This window comes from Myxocyprinus asiaticus, chromosome 23 (assembly GCF_019703515.2).
Source record: "Myxocyprinus asiaticus isolate MX2 ecotype Aquarium Trade chromosome 23, UBuf_Myxa_2, whole genome shotgun sequence".
NCBI lineage: Eukaryota > Metazoa > Chordata > Actinopteri > Cypriniformes > Catostomidae > Myxocyprinus > Myxocyprinus asiaticus.
Genome location: NC_059366.1, coordinates 7,949,899 through 7,966,241, shown reverse-complemented (window position 1 = coordinate 7,966,241; position 16,343 = coordinate 7,949,899). Strand labels below are relative to the sequence as shown.

General features: G+C 38.4%; 1 protein-coding gene across 1 annotated transcript in view; it reads left to right on the top strand.

The window, feature by feature from the left end:
* LOC127413940 (calcium uniporter protein, mitochondrial) overlaps positions 1-16,343 on the top strand; it is a 111,453-nt gene that overhangs the window by 50,338 nt on the left and 44,772 nt on the right. The window lies entirely within an intron of this gene.

Sequence of the window (16,343 nt, the reverse complement as noted above, 5' to 3'; positions counted from 1 at the left end):
TTTTCAAATTAATGACATGCCTGTTAATTAATGGAATTGATTACAATTAATAGCTTTAATAAACATTGACTAAGACTGAACATAAGCCTATCATTGGTGTACAGTACGGCCGGGTGATGTGTAAAAAATATTTTATTGATAATTGCCTTAAAAAATATCGCAATATCTGATTACATCCTCAACCCCCCTGCCAAGGGTTGGTGAATATTTTAGCTTTATTTATTTTGCTTTAAAAATTAAATTCATTTATTGAAACACAAAAAATTTAAAAGACATTTCTAAATTTAAAATGCACTTTAAATGAAATGAAAAAAGCAATTAAAATAATGAAGTGATCAAAAAATCTTATATAACCATAGGGGTGGGCAATATGACCAGAATCTTATATCACGATTTCACTAATTTTATATCACGATAACGATATACATCACAATGTAGTTTAATAAAAATTGGTTTATATATTAAATAACCATATTGTTATGCCTATTTTTGAAAAATCCAGTCAGTGAATTAAATACTTTATAAATGAAAACTACTTCCTCTTTTATAATTTTCTCTTTATTTGGATCTTGACAAACAGAGTAAAAAAACAAAAAATTTTTGACGTTTTTCCCACGATAGAAAGAAACCGTGTTGAGTAGCGCAAGTGTCTGAGGAGCCCAATCTGGAAGCCTGCTGGAGTCGTGTGCAATTTCATGCCTCAGAGATAGCACGAGTGAAAATCACGTGAAACACAGCTGCGTGTCTGATGAGAAGTATATTGAAATTGCTTCGGCGACCTGAAATTTAGCTTGGGCGGCCGCCGAAAAAGGGTTAGTACTTGAAAATCCCTGTTTCTTCAATTCTCTCAGTCTCAACTGAAGCCGCTCCTCCTTCCTTCTCCATTTCTCCAACAGAATGTGTACCACGTACATGTTACGTGAATAGAATGAAGTGCTAATTTCTTGCACGCGGTTTTTGCGTAACCACGATATAGACGATAATCCAAAATGTATACCAGTTGCCAAATTTGTACCAGCTTATCATGTCTACCGGTATACCGCCCCTATATAACCACCACCCCAAATCCAAACATTTACCATCTCCAATGGCCCCATTTGCCTTCACGCAAGTATCAGGTAGAAAATTACTAATTGCCTACAAATTAAGAACTAAAGACAATTACAAATGTAAAGATAATAATAATCATAATAAATAAGCCTAATTAATTCTCTTGTGTTCCCAAAATAATGCTGCCAAATGTGTTCTTCTCGAATGTGTGTTTGTATTGCATTTTGGTAATACAATTAATGCTGCCTAAAGAAAAGAAAATAGAACTCAATGTTAGGTTCAAGGTGAACGTGTCTTGTAGTATTTTATGATTTAATTACGTTCGTCTTTGTTTCTTTAATACAAAGATATATATTACTGAACCTGCAGAGTTGTGTTCATAATAGTGGTCGACCGATATGGGTTTTTAATGGCTGATGCCGATATCCAGAGAGCAGGGTGGCCGATAGGCCGATACAATGCCGATATATCACACAATTTAATACAGCAAATAACAAACATTAAAATTGTTACAAAAAAAAACAATTTTTATTTAGCACTATATTTACTCAATTTCACACAAAACTAAAAAATTATATTGTATTTTAAATGGTAGACAGCAGTTTCTTCAGATTTCTGTTTAGTCATCAAATTTTAGTAATTTATTTGCATGTGAAGAAATTGTTAATATATTAGGAAGAAGCAAATAACAGTACACACAGTAGTCCAGCACCCATGGATGGCATTTCCACGTTATCAATCACATTTACTCAAAATATAGAATCTAACCAACTGTACATACAGTGATAGTGAATAAGAGATTAACTGAGCACGTGACGCGCTTTTAACTTGGTTGCATCCGAATACGTAGGCAGCTGACTTGCTACCTTTCTGCCTAATCAGTTAATAGCTTAATTGACATCTGTTTTGAATGAATGGAACTCTTAAGGAAACTGGTCTCCAAACAGTTTGAAAAGCACCTTATTTTCATCGTACCTCCGTATACAGCCTCCGGAGGCAGCATTTTCCTGGTTTCAGAAGCAGCCTTGAAGTTGCGCTCGTGCGGATCCAGTGCGAGCCTCAAGCTCCTGACAGTTTAAACAGCTTGGATTGTCGTCTTGATTTGTGAATCAGAGGAACTTTTGATCCTGGTCCTGAAGTTTTTGATTCTGGCTGATAGAATATGCACTTCAGAGGAAGATATAAGACGAGCGCTCAGAAAACGCTGGATTTTCACGAGGTTCGTGAATGACATCTGTTTAAACAAGATATCTGCATATTTGCAAACGGTATATAATGCAAGTTTTATTGATATTTGCCTTTTATCATTAGAAAAGTGACAGGGAACTGTTGACGAGAGACATAAATAAATGAGCACTCCACAGGATGCTGGATCTGCTGAAGTTGTGTGAGGTTGGTTTATTACATCTGTTTACACAAGATATGTGCATATTTGCAGACGGTATATGATATTAGTTTTGTTGATATTTGCCTTTTTCTCATTTGACAAGACAGTTAAAAGTTACAAGTTGAACTGTTGAGGAGAGAGAGGGAGAATGAAACAGTCGGACACTTTAACATAATGAGCTCAAGCGCGTCTACAGCAGCTCTGATATGCGGACTGTTTAAATGAGACTGTTGCACACCGGTCTATTATTGTAGTAATACAATGGCACATAACAACAAAACGAACCTGACTGCTCGTTTACATGTCTCAGTCGCTTCACATGCAAGCAGGTGATTTTCGCCACCCTCAAGAAAAAAATCGGCCAAATGGGAAAATGTATCGGCCGGTGGCGATAATTAAAAAAAAATCAGAATATCGGCTGATTTATCTGCCTCAGTGATGCATCGGTCGACCACTAGTTCACAATGCATGTTAACTGCATTGAAATCATTGATGGGGTTAATCCACATCATGCCATAGATGTGGTCCATAGAAATTAAATTGAAAGTAACCCAGAATATTCCTGTTAAGGTGTCTGATTTGAGTGGTTATCTCTTATGCACTATGGTATGATTTAGACTCCAAGAGCTTTTTTGTTTGCTGTGTTTCATTTAGTTCCTGGGAAGGACCGTAATCCCGCCCATTGAGCCTGATGTCTTCAGTAGTGGCATTCTTTAACATATGATCAATTCTTCCCAGTGAATTTTGTTTGAAAGGGAGATCAATTCTAAATCTGCCCAGAGAAATATAAAGATTGGCTTTTTATGCCACGCTATGTTGGTTTGTTAATCCAATGAGGCGTACACATGGTATTAAAAACATCCCTGTAAGGTAAAGTGTTCGTATATTTCAAATAGGGTAGTGTATCTTCCTCGAGCCAGTGCATATGACATGAAAAATGTATGATCAGAGGAGAATATTTGTTCTGGGAGTGCTTGCCTTCCTTCTTAGCAGTGCATTAGCATGTTTATCCTTCTGTGAGTGTTTGTCTTTATGTCTGTGTATTCTGATTATAGAAATGAAAAAATGGTATATGGAAGTCAAATTTTTTGAGAGCGTTATTGAGTGTAATATGGAGACTTGCTCTTTCCTAGACCAGGGAATTGATGAAGAAACAGATAAAAATGCTCCATCAACGTCTTTAGGATGGCAGAGAGAGTGCTACTGGTCTATTTTTCTCTCTTCTGACCTTGTTGCTGTTCAAGGCTCTGTCCTTACTACTGCAGAGTGCAGTGTTTGGCATGTTTTTTTTTTTTAGGGAAAGGAAAGAGCATCTATGTGGAAATGCAGAACATTGTAACCTGTCAAATACAAATTGCCTTTGCCTTTGATATCGAAATAAAAGCTTTCAGTGTCAAAATAAAAGCCCCCAAGTGAAGGTGAAGTAAACAGGACAGAAATATATTACTTTTGTATAACGTAAATCTAATAATCAGAATAATTAAGAATTATATTATAATAATCAACCTGACGTGTCCCACAGTAATAATTTAGTATTATGCAATGTTCAACTGGGGTTTCAAAAATAAGTCAGTGAAGTCGCTTTGTGCACCTTGTTCATTCACAAAACGTATTAGTAAAAACATTTGAAGGTAAATAATGCTTTTTATTCAGCTACTACGTATCACTGTGTATGGAATATAAATTTAAAGTGCATATCGATGAAAATGATTGAATTTCATTCTCCCTTGTGTTTATTTAATGAAACACTAATTATTAGGTTTTTATTTAATGTCTTTAAAATATTTACTTGGCTTCAGTGGCTGTTTGAATGAAATGATGGTTCCTCTGATTAAAAAAAAACAAAATAAAAAAACACTTTTGAGCCATTTTAGGGCAAATACATAATTATCAAGATATATATTGAAAATCGTCAATACGATGAAAAATATCAAGACATAATTTAAGACATATTGCCCAGCAGTACTTTTCAGTAGTGATATATTTCTGTCATTTTTCCCCCTATAAATTTACCTTTAATTTTGAGGGAACTTTTATTTTGAAGTGATTCTGTGTTGTTTTGACCAAGGAACTCTGACGTTATGACGGCAGCTTCCCACTATTTTGCATCTTTGTAATTTAATAGTTTATTTTTCATTACAAATGATATTATCAGCATAATGGTTTGAGTGAAAATTTTGTGTGAAACCTGATGATTATGATATAATCATGATCCTGCATGTGAATTTTCACAGATCATCTTGTGAAAGTGCTTTAATGAAAGAAAACCTGTCCTTTTGTACAAAATGTTTTAATGCAGTTAATGTCAAAAATGTTCTTGTTTGATTACCGATCATGAAATTGTGTGGAATCTTAAATAGTTCTTATATTATGTCATTGTAATCATGTAATCACTAGCACGCAAGCAACAGCGAGAGAGGAGCAGGCTATTTTATTTATAAGAAGTTTTTCACACCTGCATTCCAATCTACATCTTGATGTAATCCCTCCTCGTGATCATGCAGCGAGTTCATCAGCTGAATGGGAGACTAAACACTATTAAAGTGTGACGAGACTCACGCTGCGTGTGCAAGCCATTCGCGCATCACAAGCCTATCAACTATTAACCTTTTTCAGTGAATCACATCTGCAAAATCCTAAAACTTTATTTCCAGGTTTGATTTATATTTTGAATAGACTCAGATTTTTGAACGCCATGATGTGGGTTTATGTTTTCTCTTTTATCGTTTAATGTAGTGGTCGACCGATATATCGCCGAGGCCGATATTCTGACTTTTTAAATGATCAGCATCGTCTGATAAATTTTCCTGTTTGGCCGTTTGTTTTCTTGAGGCCGCCGAAAATCACCTGCTTGCATGTGAAGCGTCTGAGACATGTAAACGAGCAGTCACGGTCGCATATCTCGTGTAAACAGATGTAATAAACCAACCTCACACAACTTCAGCAGATCCAGCATCCTGTGGAGCGCTCATAAATCTTCGACTAAAGCACGTTTCTCGTCAACAGTTCCCTGTAACTTTTCTAATGATAAAAGGCAAATATCAATAATACTTCTATTATATACCATCTGCAAATATGCAGATATCTCATTTAAACAGATGTAATTCACGAACCTCACGAAAATCCAGCGTTTTCTTCCCATTGAGCGCTCTTCTAATATCTTCCTCTGAAGCACGTATTCTATCAGCCAGAATCAAAAACTTCAGGATCAGGATCAAAAGTTCCTCTGATTCACAAATAATGACAGTAACTCTGTGACAATACAAGTAGGCGATCCAGGCCATTTAAACTGTCAGGAGAAAATTGGACACACTGGATCAACATGAGCGCGTGAGTACAACGTCAAGGATACGTCCGAAACTAGGAAAATGCTGCCTCCGGAGGCTGAATACGGAGGTATGATGAAAATATGGTGCTTTTCAAACTGTTCGGAGACCAGTTTCCTTAAGAGTTCCATTCATTCAAAACAGATGTCAATTAAGCCATTTAACTGATTAGGCAGCAAGGTAGCAAGTCAGCTGCCTACGTTTTCGGATGCAGCCCAAGTTAAAAGCGCATCACATGCGCTATAAGTAAATGTCTTATTCACTATCACTGTATGTACAGTTGGTTTGATTCTATATTTTTTGAGTAAATGTGATTGATAACGTGGACATGCCATGGTTGCTGGACTACTGTGTGTACTGTTATTTCCTTCCTAATATATTAACAGTTTCTTCACATGCAGATAAGTTACTAAAATTTGATGACTAAACAGAAATCTGAAGAAACTGCTGTCTACCATTTAAAATACAATAATATAATTTTAGTTTGTGTGAAATTTAGTAAATATATTGCTAAATAAGCAATTTTAATGTTTGTTATTTGCTGTATTAAATTGTGTGATATATTGGCATTGTATCGGCATATCAGCCACCTTGTTTTCTGGATATCGGCATCGGCCATTAAAACACCCCATATCAGTCGACCACTAGTTTAATGTAATTTTGACTTGTGACCATGGTTTAATGAGGGTGCACCTGTATGCTGGGTTGGAAATCTCAAGGATTAATAGTAGTGTTTTCCTTATTACATCACGTGTTGTTCTGAAAGCAAAATGAAACACTGAATGTGTAGGCTGTCATCCGCGCAGCCTGACCGAAGCAAAGCGGGCGCTTTTACTCGTGCGATTAACCAAACGTGAATCACTGCCGGCTCGTGATGTGTGAATGGCTTGCACGTGCTGCACGAGTCTGTTGGGTATACTGCAGTCTCGTCACATTTGAACTTTTTGTTTAGCCTCCCGTTCAGCTCATGAAAACACGCTGCGTGATCATGAGGAAGGATTACATCAAGATGTAGATTGGAATGCAGGTGCGGAATTTATATAAATAAAATAGTCTACTCCTCTCTCGCCATTGCTGACGTGCCAGTGATTACCTCTCCATAGGTGCCATAGTTTGCTGACCCTTGTCCTAGAGCTTTCAAGCTACATACACCAAACTCGGAACAGACCTTCAGACTTTTCTCGCTCTGGTTGCTATAGGCCTTTCTTTTCTAACTGATCGGACTTCTGGTTTCCACAGCGGATGATTATGCTAGCAGTGCCTAGCTACATGCTAAAACATGCTAGCAATGCCTTATAACGTGCTAGCAACACATAACTACATGCTAAAACATGCTAGCAATGGCAAGCAACATGCTAGTAACTCCTAGCTTCGTGTTAAAGAATGTTAGCAATAACTAGCAACATGCTAGCAAGGCCTAGCTACATGCTAAAGCATGCTAGCAATTCCTAGAAACATGCAAACAAGTCATAGTTCCTTACAAAAAATCTAAACTAGCCGTGAACTTGCCACAAATTTGCAGCAAATTTGCTGGTTGTTATTTTTACATGCAAATAAGCTTTTGATTCGCCACAAATGTTTGCCAGAAGTTTGCAGCTCTTCGCCGGTAGTGGTGAACCTCCGGCAAACCTTTGGCAACAATGAACAATTTGCCGCACATTTGTCACAAAGCTCATTTTCATGTGAAAATTATCAGTTGCGAATTTGCGGCACGTTTGCGCCAAATTTTCCGTGAACTCTCGATTTTCATTAGGGTTTGTAGGAATATATAGATCTTTGACAGCGTGTTTCCCCATCAAACAATAACAAGATTAGTACAGCTGAATTAATACATTTCTGTAAGGCTGAATCTCTCTCTCTCTCTCTCTCTCTGTCTCTCTTTTAGCTGTCTCTACCGTCTGTCTCTATCTCTCTCTCCCCCCTGCATTGCTGTATTGAGGGTCATCCGCTGCATTGATTGCCTGAGCTGCAGCCCTTTCCTCCACTGACAGCTTATCTCTCAAAGAGAGAGTACTATACTCAGCATTATTCTTACATGCATATGATTTAACACACACACACACACACACATACACACACACACACGTACAGAACTATCTAAACAAACAGCATGTCACAGAGGGATGCAGGATTGGTTAACTGCAGCAGTTTGGTAAGATCAGAGAGGAGATGGGGATGTGAGGAGGTTTATAATACCTGGAGAGAGCTATCCGTTAGCATTCCCGTTTATCTCTTTGTCAGTTGCTTGGCACCCCCGAAAATACTTGACCTGCATGCTGGCATCTTTGCTCAGGGGCACTCATTTCATGGAACATTTATAGCCAGTTTTTGATACATTTTATACAATGGTTAAATAAACAAGTAAATAATACTTGTTAGTTCACACATTTTTTTCTCTACCAGCGAAAATAGTTTCAAATGAAGCCAACACGTATAATTCAAAATGCAAGGCTTGGACCACAACGGCAGAAAAAGTAAATGGTGTCAAGCGTCGGTCGCATGGACCATCAAAGATGTTAGGAAACACTTAAATGTGGTGTAGATATTCAAGAGACAAAACGTTTTATAACAGGTTGGAAATAAGTGCTAAATTAAAAGGGACAACACAACTGGTCTTTGAAATATATAGTAAAAATCTATCGTATTTTAGGGAAGTTAGCATAGGGGTATGCAGTCTTACTTTTAGTTCTTATGTGGACCCGATCTAAACTTTATGCAACTGACTTGAAGAGTCAGGACCAGTCTTAAAGTATAACTTTTAACAAACTTTTAAGACTAGTCTAAAACAGATTTATGCAGCCGGCCCCTTTATTTTAATTAGCGTTCTAGGTAGGGGTGGGTAATAGTATTGTTTTCCCGATTAATCACGATCTTTGTTCGAACAATCTCGATATCGGCTCTTAAATCCCAAGATCGATCTTTCACTCATTGCGCAACCCTCCACTTCAATGAGAGGAAATCATATGCAACCAAATTTCGCTCTATGCGACTAAAGTGAATGTATGTATTTGGCAACTGGCTGGTAAATGTTTACATTTCACTCACCAGGGGGCCTGGGTAGCTCAGTGGTAAAGACGCTGCCTACCACCCCTGGAGTTCGCTAGTTCGAATCCCAGGGCGTGCTGAGTGACTCCAGCCAGGTCTCCTAAGCAACCAAATTGGCCCGGTTGCTAGGGAGGGTAGAGTCACATGGGGTAACCTCCTCGTGATCGCTATAATGTGGTTTGTTCTCAGTGGGGCGCGTGGTGAGTTGAGCGTGGTTGCCACGGTGGATGGCGTTAAGCCTCCACACGTGCTATGTCTCCGTGGCAACGCGCTCAACAAACCACGTGACAGGATGCGCAAGTTGACGGAATTTTTTTTTCAGTCATAATTTTGTAATATATAATCATTTTCCACACTGTCTCTGGCCCTCTGTCTGAAATGCTCGGTTTTAAGCTTTAGCCCTTTAAGACTTCAATGTAAATGCCCAATACAGCCATATTTAAAATGCAATCCAAAGAAAACAAACAAACTCCACAAGACCACAACATTTATAAAGCTAAAATTTTTAGGATTAACAAAACCCACATCCAACACATTTCATCTTTAATGTATTAAACTGTTCACTCAAGCAGCACCATAAACTATTAAACAGTCATAGCATTTGAAACATTTGTTAACGAAACTGTTTACTCACATGTCTGGTAGTGTTTAACTGCCCCATCTCAATAACAGTTCCTTTGCAAAGTATGAATCATATTGTGACTGGTTCACAAGCAATCCGTGTGATATGAGCCGAAAACACATACAGTCCACGCTGAACTTTTCTTAAAACGCAAATATAATACAATCCATGGTGATGTTGGGTGCTTCAACTGGCTTCAACAGACCAAAGCAGAGATGCTTGTCTTCACAGCTCACATCTTCTGTGTTTGTTTACACAAAGAATGGCACGTATTTCTCCCAAAAGTTTTTAAAAGTTGTGCTATACTGCTCTTAAAATGCTGCTCACATCGCCAGAAACGCATCAAAACGATCAAAGACGTCCATCTAGTGCATGTTTACAAAAGACCAACACTTAAAAATAGGGCAGATGGTTGAAAAAATGGTACAGGGCAGCTTCAAAACAGCAAGAAATAGCGCAGCTGAATGAAATCAAACGGAGGTCTCTTTTTAGAGTTATAACTTGACACTGCATCTTTTAAAAGAGGCGCAAGATGCATGGTATTGGTCAAAGCCATTCATCTAGTGCATGTTTATGTAGAAAACATTTAAATCCAGATAGGCACATGAAAGTGTCCTGTGTAATTCTGCTTTGCTGTAGATGAATCTTCCATGACAGGCCCTCTCTCTTCTTCACCTATGTGACAGACTGAGCACCAGTGGGCGGGGCCAAGGGTGCAATGACGATAAACAGGCGTTGATGTCTTGATGAAGAGGCAGTCGTATGCAGATGTTTTTGGTCCTTGTGATGTCACAAATTCCACAAATTCCAAATGAGCTGTTTCTGGAGTTTGATTTAAACAAATGCTCTTCTATTAAGAAGGAAGTTTTCGACTTTGTATTGGAGGAGGGAGTGTGGGCTAGGATTCTGAAAAAACGTCAAGTCTGCATATAGAGATGCAAGGGTGCGTCTTATGCAATTTAAGATTTTACATTGATTTTATTGGACCCCCTCTAGATTGTATAGGCTTGGTCTTCAAGACACACCCACCTGCTGGCGATGCCAGTCAGAAGATGGAGGCACAACCCATGTTTTTTGGGGGTGTGTTAAGATCCAAGAATTTTGGTTGAAGGTTCAGAGTTTTATGTGTGACGTTTTGGGCACTCAAATTTCACTTTGCCCCAGACTCTATATTTTGGACAATGGGGCGGTCATAAATTTGGGGGATAAACACATAAAAAATTTGGTTCTGACCCATATCATGATTGGCAGGCAAATTATTTTAGGGGACGGAAGTCGGATGGAGCGCCTTCATTTCCGGAGTGGTGTGCGGAGATGGGGAGGGTGGCTGCTTTCGAGGAGGGGTCAAGCAGAAGGCTGGGGGTTCGGAATTTGTTTGATAGGAAATGGGGCAAATTAGTGTTTTTGGGGGACTCTCGGGGAGGGGCTGTGTAGTGAGTGGTTTAGTTTGAATTATACATGATTATTATATTTTCTTTTTTTGTCTTGTTTTTTGTTTTGTGTGTGTATTCCTATTTGTGACCACAGGGGTGTTCGTTGGGGGTCAGGATGTGGTGGGTGATTGGGGAGGGGTAATAATTGGGGGTTAAATGTGATTCAATGTATATATGTTGTATTTTTCTTTGTGATATGTCTATGAATCAATAAAAATATTAAATAAAAAATAAATAAATAAAAAAAGAAAAAAAAAGGAAGTTTTCAGTTTTGAAACTTACAGAATGTTTTAAAGATCAAGGAAAATGTGATTCCTGCCATGACCCTTTAAAAAAAATACTGGAACCCAATGATTTTCATGACGTTTAATACCGTTAACAATAAGCCTATTTTATTGTATTCCGATTCTCAAGCTCTCTAGTCGATCCGAGTTCAGTTTTGATACAATTTGGTTTGATTCTGATTCATTTTGGTAGTTATAATGCACATTTTTCTTACCATAAAATAAATTCTCTCTCAGCTAATGCTGTAAATTACACAGGGAACCTGCTTGGTACATTACGAAAATATTAAAAAAAAATTAACAACAGGGCCCAAACTATGCAGTTCAGTTGCTATTTATTTGACAGATATGATAATGAACACAACCAAAATTGAAGTAATGTTTAAAGTAAAAGTAAATAAAAATAGATTTTGGGATTTTAAGCATATACTGTATATTGTAATTGTTCAAATGAAGATTGGAAAATCAATGTTTTTAAACAGCCATTGGCCACATTTAAACGAATCCCTTTTTACAATTCCTAATGTCATCGTTTTCCAAAGTATGCGGTAATGGAAAGCGTTTTCAAATGCTCAGTTTTCGATGCAGGAAAATGCTGTTCTAGTAAGGATGAGAGCCATAAATGTAGCAAAATAAATGTGTGTTTTTTTTTTTTTTAAACAAAAACATACAAGTGTGGACATGGCCCTAGTAAACGATTCTTGAACGTCTGCATTCTTGTGAATGTTCAAGAACCGCCTATGAACCAGTTCTTTAATGAACTGGTCAAACGACTTGCATGTCAATCTCAACTCCTCTGTCTAATTGCTCACTCACTCAGTGAATCAATCTGGACAGTTACAGAGTTAACATCTGACTCACTCATCAAACTGCAAGTCATAACTTTGTCATATCTGACTCTACCTGAAAAAGAATTGACACTGTATTCATTGAGTTTACTTACTGACTGTTCATATGACATTATGTAGATACACATTCAGAACACATTCTGTTTTGTTAAAATAAATGGTCCAAACCCTCATCCCACTGTATATCCAAGGTATGCCTCAATCTTTCGTTGAAAGCAAACTATAGTAGCTTGTAACTGTTTGTTTGTTTGTTTGGTTGTTTGTTTGTTTGGTCTTCTCAATAGAACAGCTGGGAAACCTTTACACACACTGAATTGCCAAAGAGAACATCTGGTAATTCTGTTGTTTTTGCTTCATTTATTTTTCTCTTTCTTTGTGTGCCTCTTTGTTATTTATGATGTACTGTAATAAGATATAGTCATAATGAAATCAGAAAATAGTTGTATAGCACAGTTCCTCAGGGATCAAGTCCATGATGCAACATAATGGTAACAAATTAAGCAGCAGTGTCAACTCCAGACATCGAGAGTTTAGGGTCTGTTGTGACAACAAGGGTCTGTGTTTGGTGTATTGCCGAAGCTTTGGAAAGTTAGCCAAGCCAGCTGCCAGTCTTGTGCCTAGAGCAAGGACCTTTATCAAGAGGATTTTGGATTGGCACCCTGTGTGCTGGCACACATCTGCTAGCTTGGAGTCTTGATTCGTCTGTGCTAATGGTGTCCAGACCAATTCACAAACAAATCAACACATTCATTAAAATGATTTGCTACCGAATCACTGTAGCACTTCATCCTAATCAGATTACGACACAATAAAACAACAAGTTTTTCGTCCTGACCAGCTTTGACTGTGATGAGCTTGGTTTCAGTTTTCTATTTCTTTAGCGTTTTGCTTTGTAGCCTCGCCCACAGAGAAACCTCATTGAACCAGATGTAAAAATCACATTCTTTCAATAGTTGAATTGCTTATTAGGGGGACCGGGGTAGCTCAGTGGTAAAGACGCTGGCTACCACCCCTGGAGTTCGCTAGTTTGAATCCCAGGGCGTGCTGAGTGACTCCAGCCAGGTCTCCTAAACAACCAGATTGGCCCGGTTGCTAGGGAGGGTAGAGTCACATGGGGTAACCTCCTGGTGATTGCTATAATGTGGTTCGTTCTCGGTGGGGCGCGTGGTGAGTTGAGCATGGTTGCCGCGGTGGATGGCGTGAAGCCTCCACACGCTCTATGTCTCTGTGGCAACGTGCTCAACAAACCACGTGATAAGATGCGTGGGTTGACGATCTCAGATGCGGAGGCAACTGGGATTCGTCCTCCGCCACCCGGACTGAGGCAAATCACTACGCGACCACGAGGACTTAAAAGCACATTGGGAATTGGGCATTCCAAATTGGGAGTAAAAAAAAAATACACTGAACTAAGAATATTTTTAGAGGAAAAGTGTATTAATTTTAATTTTATTTAAACTATTAGCTATACGCACATATTATTTGGGGTCCTCCACATGCGTTTTGCGGTATTAATGTTAACGATTAATCAATCGAACATGTCTGAAAATGTACATCTTTAGTACTTTAAGTACCTAAATGCTGCACTTTTTCAGCTGTCAAAACGGAGTGTGGAACGTTGGACACTTTGTGTACCCATTGCTGGTGGATTGCTGTACGTAGCGGAAGGCACGGAGTTACCTGGATTTGTTGCTGGTCTGACAAAACAATAAATAACAGAGAATGCAGCAACTAGTGAAACTTCATTGAAGACCGCACCATCAACACACACTGTGTGAATATGTACATTGTTTGAGATTCAAGTGTTGAACTGAGGTTTGCTTAACGTGCTAAAGCTAGCAGCAAGACATCACATGCGTTTGAAACGTCAGCTTTTAAACGCCGAATGCTTCTGTGTAGTAAAAAAACACTGTGTTCCATTTGGGACGATACAACACTTTGAAAATTCATGCATTATGGCTGAGTGCATGGTATATTTTGTAAGTGCATATTGTATAGTGTGTCATTCATTTGGGACGCAGCTCAATTTTAAGCAGAATTTGTGGTGAAAAACTGCATAACCCATGATCCTGAAGGGAAACTATCCACCAATCAGAGAGTCATGACAAACAAACTGCGCCAAATGAGCTCTGAGGCGACTGCCCTCTCCCCAGACTGACCACACTGTGAATTTGGAAACAGTTGGATGACTTTTGCTGAGCTTTCCGAAATTCGAAGCACTGCCCCCAGTGGCCGAAGCAGGAAGTGTTTTTGAAAGTAAGGGCACATGTGAGCTCCAGTTTCAAAGTAAAATGACCACTGAGGAGTGCTAAATGCTAATTGTTTTTTTTTCCCCCATTGTAAATAGGGGCGGGCGATATACCAGTAGACATGATAAACCGGTAGAAATTTGTCAAACGGTATACATTTTGGATTATCATGTCTAGTGTGGTTACGCAAAATCGCCACCATGTGGCAAGAAATGGGCACTTCATTCTGTTCAATTTACATGTACATGGTACACATTCTGTAAGAGAAATGAAGGAGGAAGGCGGAAGGGCTTCAGGTGAGACTGTGAGAATTTACCCTTCGCTAAGCTCCGCCCCCCTTGGTTATCATTGTTCGCTCTGACAAGCTCTGCAGAACTCCCCATTGCAATGAATAGGAAATTGTGAACAATGCAGTTTTTGGCAAAATATTCTCATAAACAGAATGGATAATATTTTTATGTGAGCTGGTATGAAGAGTGACATTGAAATGCATATATCTGAAGTTTTTTGTAAAAGATATTGTTACATTTCACAGTAATTTGATTAAAAACTGTAAATCAGAATCAAGGCAAACGATTATAAAGAGAAAAACTTAAGTTTAATAGCGATTACACACCTAATAACATTAGCATAAGAGAAAAGAGCTGTTTATAACGTCTCATAACACACTCATTTTGATGCTGTGAACTGTTTATTTACTATCGCTTTTACTATGACTTAGCGTTCAGTTATTAGCTTTAATTTACCTTGGAGAAATTGTAGGTGTCATTACAGATGTTATATATTCATTTGGGAATGAGGGCTGACACAGTTTAATCCATAACATACTCTTCTCCAGATTTATTAAAAGATTATTTAAAAAATACAAAATAAAAACACCACGTATATCATCTCTGTGTAACTCGTTTCACTATTACAAATGAGCAGGCAACAAATTTTTTTTTGTTTTTTTTTTGATGATTTTTATAAAATCCTGCTTAAAAGTACTCAAACACATATACTTCCATAGGCTGTCATTGGAAAATAGCAAACACATGTCAGAGTAATGGCGGCAGGGCAACCGTTGCTAAGACAGGATTAGTCAGAAGCGCTTTTAAGGCGGGGCTTAGCGAAGGGTCAGTTGAAGAAACAGGGTGTTTCAGGCACTGTCAATTTTGAAATTGGCCGGCTGTCGAAGCAAATTCAATAAAATTCATCTCACGTTCTAAATATGCTTCTCATCTGACACATGCAGCTGTTTCACTGGATTGTCGTAAGCGCTATCTCTGGAGCATGCAATTGTGGGTGAGTTCAACAGGCTTCCAGATATTTGTGCTCCAGAAGAGCGCAGAGCGAGATCATTCACGCTACTCAGTTGTGATTCACCTTAGAAATGTTGGAATAATTATGCAACATTTGTGTGGACACAGTCCATTGGCCTTATTGATACAAACCAAAGATTTACTTTACCACAAATAAAGAACATGCAGAATGACACTCAAAGTCTCCTGGGAATACTACAGAGTGATGAACAAAATGGTGAATTGTTCAACTTGGTCTCAGAATCACATTACTTATGTGGCTCGTTGTGCGTATCACGGCAGTTTCCTGGTGAAATAAAAGACGCTACAACAACAATTGCTTTTATTCACTTTCACACAAATCATGGGTGAAACGACAGATAATCAATTCATAAACACTTTTCTCCCCTGTTCCTCACAAAATGCTGTCTTACGACATCTGAACACTTGTACGATAGCATCTGACTTGTAAGCTAGGCTAATACATTTTAACGTTTTCATGACACAACTACATTTACAGGTGATTTCAAGTGCGATCAAATTGCACAGTAGCTCAACTGATAGAGCATTGCACTGCGGTCCTGAAGTCTTGAAGAGCATGCGAGTTGACACGTGAGCCAAAAGTGTAACAGAAGCACCACAAAATGATGTGGTTGCTTCAGCAATTATGTTCTTTATCATGTTTGCTTTTTATGACACTGTCGGTTAGGTTTAGGGTAGGGAGGTCGGGTTAGGGTTAGGTTAGGGTTAGATTTAAAACTCGATAGAGCACTAACCTTAAAAATCTCATTTGTTTGGGAAAACATTTAACTACCGCGA